Below are 6,385 nucleotides of genomic sequence, written 5' to 3' on the forward strand. Positions count from 1 at the left end.
ATGGAAAATATTTATTTCTTGAAAAAGTCAAGGAAAGCGAAGATATAAAATACATTAAAACAGAATTATAAAAACATTTTAATTTGAAATTGTATACTAGGAATTTATAATTAAATACTTTTCAAAGTTTTCCAATAAAAATGATTGCCTCTTGTCAGTAAATATATGATTATATACAGAAAAGGTTCTTTCAACATCTACCGATGTAATAGGACAGTATTGCAATTTGGGTAGCAAGCTATAAAGCCAAGGTGTAATTCGTTGGATGATTTACCAACAAAAATACTGTTTACTGACTCTAAAGATTTGAAACCTTTATTCTTTTCTATAGTAGTATTTAATTTTTTTGTAACTTTAACACCTATATCTCCGGGAACCTTTTTACATTGAGCGGAAAATGCTTGAACAAAATTAATAGCTTCACTTAAACTTAAATTCCTGATTCCGGATAAAATATGCAAAAAATGCATAGATATGCACTTTTCATATTTTACGCCCTCTAATTATAATTTAAAGTTTACTTACAATTTCTAAAATATCACTTTGTTACAAGTTCAGTCTCAAAGTCGTTGTAATGGTCAATTTTTCTGTGCTCGCCGATGTTGCCACAAGCAAAACACTATTTTTTAAATAGCGAAAATTTCATGCAAAATATGCAACTTAGACAAACACGACACTATGAAAACAGCACTTAAATTTTCAGCACTCATTGTTCCGCTCACTTGTATATGCTTACAAAAGTACGCTTTTAAAAAATACAAACGTCAAAAAGTGACAATTTCAAAAATGACATTGACATCAAATTTAAAATATGAAGTTGACGTCTTTTATTTTTGGCAATTTTTATTTATTGTAACTTATGATTCGTGTTATATGTTTCATTCGAATAAAAAATGTTTTTCGATACGAGGGCAAAAATGCGTTTTTCGTACTTCTGACGGATTGACGGTCAAACGACGTCGTCGTTCGAAAAACGACACTTTTTGCCCTTGTATCGAAAACTATTGATTATAATTTAAATTTTACTTACAATTTCTAAATTATAACTTTGTTACAAGTTCAGTCTCAAAGTCGTTCTAATGGTCTATTTTTCTGTGCAAGCCAAAAGCAAAGCACGATTTTTTCAAACTGCGAAAATTGTTGAGCCCGGTGATTATTTGACATTTGTAGAAATTAATTTTCAAAAATGGAATTTTCAAAATTCAAAAAATATTTATTATGGTTATTATAAAGCTTTTCAAAGTTTTCAAATTCGCTTACATATTCAATAGCATCTTCTTAACTATTTGGAATCTTTAGATGCATGTTGTTTTTTTAACGTACCAGTACAACAAACAAAAGTGCTTTATGCGATTTTGTCAAAATGTTTAACTTCTTAATTTTTTTCTTTAGTGTGTAGTGTATCATTACTAATAAGTTGAGCAATATTACTTCTTAACAATTGAGGACGATTTTCAAAATTAATCAAGTTTTAACTTTTGTATGTTTTAGTTAATTCTTGAAAGATACAATCTATATCTTTTCTATCAGAAAAAACATTGTATTAAGGTGTTTCTTAGACTAGCCCAGTTTAGTTCAGTTTCCTACTAGCATTTCGGCTTTACCTACTAGATTTTCTTGTATTAAATCAAATATTAATTGATTTAATTCTTTGTCTTTGAAAATGTCATAACGGCTTATTAACTTATCACATCGTTTAATCTATTACAATCGCCATCGTATACTTTAATTATTTCAATTCTTGATGTCAATAATTTCCAATTGATTTTTGGGGCTCCAAAAGCAGTCCCGGCTTTCATTTTCGGTAAATATTTTTTTACTACCAGAGTTTCAAGACTGTTTATTAGTTCGTCGATCTGGTTGATCGTAAGTCGATTGTTTTGCAAGAAAGAATCTTAAATCCTAAAAGTTGCGTTCAATACGCTGAGATAAATTTCTTCTTATAACAGTTCCTTTCCGTTTCGGATGTTGGCTATCATACATGCTATTCTGACGCTATTCACTGCTGCTCGAAACAGTTCCGTAGTATTCAAACCAAACCAGGATCTGAGGTTCTTCAACCATAAAATTCTTCTCCTACCAACACCTCGTCTCCCCATTAGTTTTCCCTCCAAGATGGTTTGTAGTAAATGGAACCTACTATCATTTCTCATGATGTGTCCTAAGTAGAGTTTTCGAATTTTCCCAGTATTCACTACCTCCTTTTCTTTGGCTATTCTTCTGGGAACTTCGTTGTTTGTCACATGATCCTTCCAAGATATTTTCAATATTCTGCGATACAGCCACATTTCAAACGAGTCTAGCTTTTTCGTTATCGCCTCAGTCAGCGTCCATGCTTCCACACCGTAAAAAAGAACAAAAAACACATAGCAGCAAAGAGGTCTTATTTTGGTGTTCAATAATATATGATGACTTGTAAATAGGTTTCTCATTTTGTTAAAGGTAGACCTTGCTTTTTCAATCCGAACTCGAATTTATTGAGAGTGATCCCATTGATCAGTGATGTTGGTTCCTAGGTACGTAAATTTGGTAACTCGTTCTATTGGTTTTTGATTTACTATAAGTTGGCAGTTTTTTACATTTTCTTTGCTTCTAACCGTAAATTTCGTCTTATTATATTCATATCTAGTCCGTACAGTTGGTTGCTTTGTATGATTTTGTTCATGAGTTCTTGTAGTCCTTCTAGGCTGTCTGCGAAGATGACCGTGTGGTCCGCATATCGAATATTGTGGTTGATGTCTCCGTTCAAAAGGATTTCGGGATTCAATATTCTCTAAAACTTCTTTAAAAATGCATTCCGAATACATATTGAATAGCAAAGGTGAGAGAATACAACCTTGTCTTACCCCTCTTAATATTTTAGTTTCTTCTGTAGTCTCACTTCCTATTCTTACTGCAGCAGATTGATTCCAGTATAAGTTGGTTATTATCGCTATGTTTTTACTCTTCATAATTTCTATCATTTTATGATGTCGCGCTCTATCAAAGGCCTTCTGATAGTCAATGAAACATGCAAGCTATTACTTTGAGATCATTACTAAGCTCATTAAACACTCTAATGGCTTTACAATAATTATTTTTTGCACTGACAGTTTTGACTGACTTTGGTAGTTGAATACTCTTGTTTCTAGTTTTTCTCGATGAATTGCAGTACATATTAGCGAGATGCCCATGATGACAGATAAGGCATTCATATGCAAAAAGTTGCTGTATAGGTAATGGTCTTTCTTTATCGAAAGTATTTTTATTAATAATTTTCAGAACTCTGTTCTGTCGTTTTTGTAGCAGCAAAAGTCTGTTATCATAAGCACCGCCCCACGCAATATTACCATAGCTGATAATACTATAGAACAGAATATAGTATAACGTTTGAAGCATTTCTACTTGTACATACTTTGACATTTTATACAGTATATATACCAAATATTTAGTATTTTTCTAAATATAATCCATATGTACATCCCACCTTTTTTTCCCGGTGAGGTTTAGAAAATGCTCTTTTATGCACTCCCAGACCTGGTGGTCTGTCGCTCTGGTTTGTGTGAGACTCCAGCTAAGCTGTTAACCCACTTATTGTGCCCTACATCCCACCTTAAGTTGTAATCAATCGTAATCACTATCGTAATAGTTTCCAAAGGCTATATAAACTGTTTTACTTATGTTTAGCGAGAACCTATTTAAGGCCAACCAAGTTGAAACCTTATCCAAATATAAATTCATATTACTCTCCACCTTACTCCAAGACTCATCATGTGCTATAATAGCTGTATCATCCGCATAGGATATAGCAATTTTAGCCATCTCTGTTAGCAAGTCATTTACATATATTATGAATAGTAGAGGTCCCAATATTGTTCCTTGTGGGACTCCTGTATTGATTGTTTCAAAATCACTTATCATATCATCCAGTCTAACCTGTTGCTTTCTATCCCTCAAATAATCAGCCATAAGCTTAAGTGCATGACCCCTGATACCATACTGATACAATTTCGTCAGCAGGATACTGTGATCTACTGTATCAAAAGCCTTCGCAAGATCAATGTTCTAGTTAAATAACTTAGGGCATCTTTCGTACCTTTATGTTTTACAAAACCATATTGATTTTCGGCTAGAATACCGTTCTTGATCAGGAAATTATTATTACAATATAACCTTTTATATATAATTTTCTCAAATATTTTGGCTATGTTGGAGACGAGACATATTGGTCTATAGTTAGACACATCAGTCTTTTTACCAGATTTGAAAATAGGAATCACCTTTTTTAATGCATTGGGCCAAATCGAATTATTTAAACAACTTTTGGTTGAGTAATTGGTTTTAGATATTTCTTCTAAGCAGCTCAATTAATTGTTTGAGTGGTGGGAACACTTTTACCCCATCCATTTCTTAATATTCTCTTGCCCCAGAATAAGGCCATCAATGTCCATCTATGTCACCATAGTCGTGGAAACCTCTGTCCATGCAGTTTGTACATTTTTCTGTGGCAATAAAGCATATTTTGGTTTGATTTAATTTGTGCACTGGAATGCCAGCAAAAATGAACCGTTGTTTAAGAGCTTAGGTACTCGACTATACACCGACTTTGATATAATCGCAGTGATTAACCGTAGAATATGTTTCATGATTTGCTCATAAAACTCCTCACGGTCGGGAGGCCTCCGGTTGCAGTAAAATAGGGGCGAGCAGACTTATAATAACGATTTACTACCTAAGTATGAAGTTGCTGACCAATTTTCTTTTAAAAGCAGTAGTTTTTGTGCAAATTCAACAACAAAAATTGAGTATCGGCCAATTTTCTCAACAGTCTAATCAGCCGCAGTTCCATTTTAGACTAGTTCTGTATCGTAAACAACAATGAGTTATTATCTCTTTCCAATACCAGCATTTGCGTTTAACTGTCGCGTGTAAATGCCTCATAGTACCCTATTATTTTATTATGAACGCTGTAAATTAAGCTTTGTTGGCGTATGGAAACTCGCTTTGCTCCAATTTCCATTAAAGCGAACTTGTGCTAGATTCCATTCTTTTGCTTAATTAGAAAATAAACAAATTAATCCACTAGCTAACGGTACCGCATGTGGGTGTATCGGTCCAATATTGGCACAGTAAGGCAAAGTTATCTGCCAGATATCGAGGCACTCGACTTTGTTTGCTAGAGCAATAAAATATCTAAACTCTTGGCGAAATGGTTTACTTTGTAATCAATTTAATATCGAATAACGCAAAAAAACGTAACTGGTTTTGGGTTTGTTGGCAAAGAAAGCTATTATATGTGCCGACCAACCAATATATTTCCAATTTACTGTTTGAATTGTCTTTGTTCCTCCTTTGAACCAATAATGAACGGACGTTGATGGTGGTTTGTGAAATTGTTGTATATGTCCACCTCTACTATTGTAGCTCTAATTTTATGATTCTTATGTAATTACGGGTTTTATTTAGGGTGAATTATCTTACTTATTTTGGCCCAATTTATAGCTATTTCAATTGCATTTTCTTACCGAGGTAGTCACAATGTCAGTTCGTAAATTGAATTGAAATAAACTGTAAGAAAAAGCACACATACACCGCTTTGAATTACTTACTCTGTCGATCAGCTCGTAAGCTACCAGACTAACCCCGCCTAAAAAAGATTCCCACTCGGTGTTTCCACACTTATCCCTATAACCTGACACATAAACTTAAACTAAATAAAAAAAACTAACTTAAATAAGTGCCCTTATTTATGGGGTTTTCTCGAGTTTATGATCGCCCCAGTGTTTTCCTTGTAGAGTACGAATCAATTATCGACAACACTCGGCCATTCTGACCAATGGTCTGTCCCCAGACCCTAAACACATACTACTTACAGATTTATACTAATAAAAAACAAAAAACTCTTAATTAAATTCAATTCAAATCAAACCAACCTTTGCAACTATACCAATACAGCTGTATAATGGTATTAATTTCAACCTCTAGACGTTACAGGAAATATAATTTTCAATAAAAGGACAAATGCAAAAAAAACTACTCTTATAAGATGTAATTTTTACAAATTTTACACAGTTTTACACATTCATTACAATCTTAGCCATACGTCATAATCAATGCAAATTTTGTCAGGGAGGGCAACTTTTTCCATAGCAAATGCAACTTTTGCTAGGGAGGGCAACTTTTGCCATACACAAATGCAACTTTTGCTAAAGAGGGCAACTTTTGCCTTACACAAATGCAACTTTTGCTAAGGAGGGCAATTTTGCCAGGGACTGCAACTTTTGCTAAGGAGGCCAACTTTTGCCAGGGACGACCACTTTTGCTAGAAAGGGCAACTTTTGCCATTAACAAATGCAACTTTTGCCAGGGACTGCAACTTTTGCTAAGGAGGCCAACTTTTACCAGG

At 33.8% G+C, this 6,385-nt stretch overlaps 1 protein-coding gene across 2 annotated transcripts in view; it reads left to right on the top strand.

Moving 5' to 3' along the window:
* LOC109542356 (autophagy-related protein 16-1) overlaps nt 1-6,385 on the top strand; it is a 609,070-nt gene that overhangs the window by 488,512 nt on the left and 114,173 nt on the right. The window lies entirely within an intron of this gene.

The sequence above is a fragment of the Dendroctonus ponderosae genome, unplaced genomic scaffold (genome assembly GCF_020466585.1).
Source record: "Dendroctonus ponderosae isolate FM_Combo_2020 unplaced genomic scaffold, Dpon_F_20191213v2 Dpon_F_20191213_7, whole genome shotgun sequence".
NCBI lineage: Eukaryota > Metazoa > Arthropoda > Insecta > Coleoptera > Curculionidae > Dendroctonus > Dendroctonus ponderosae.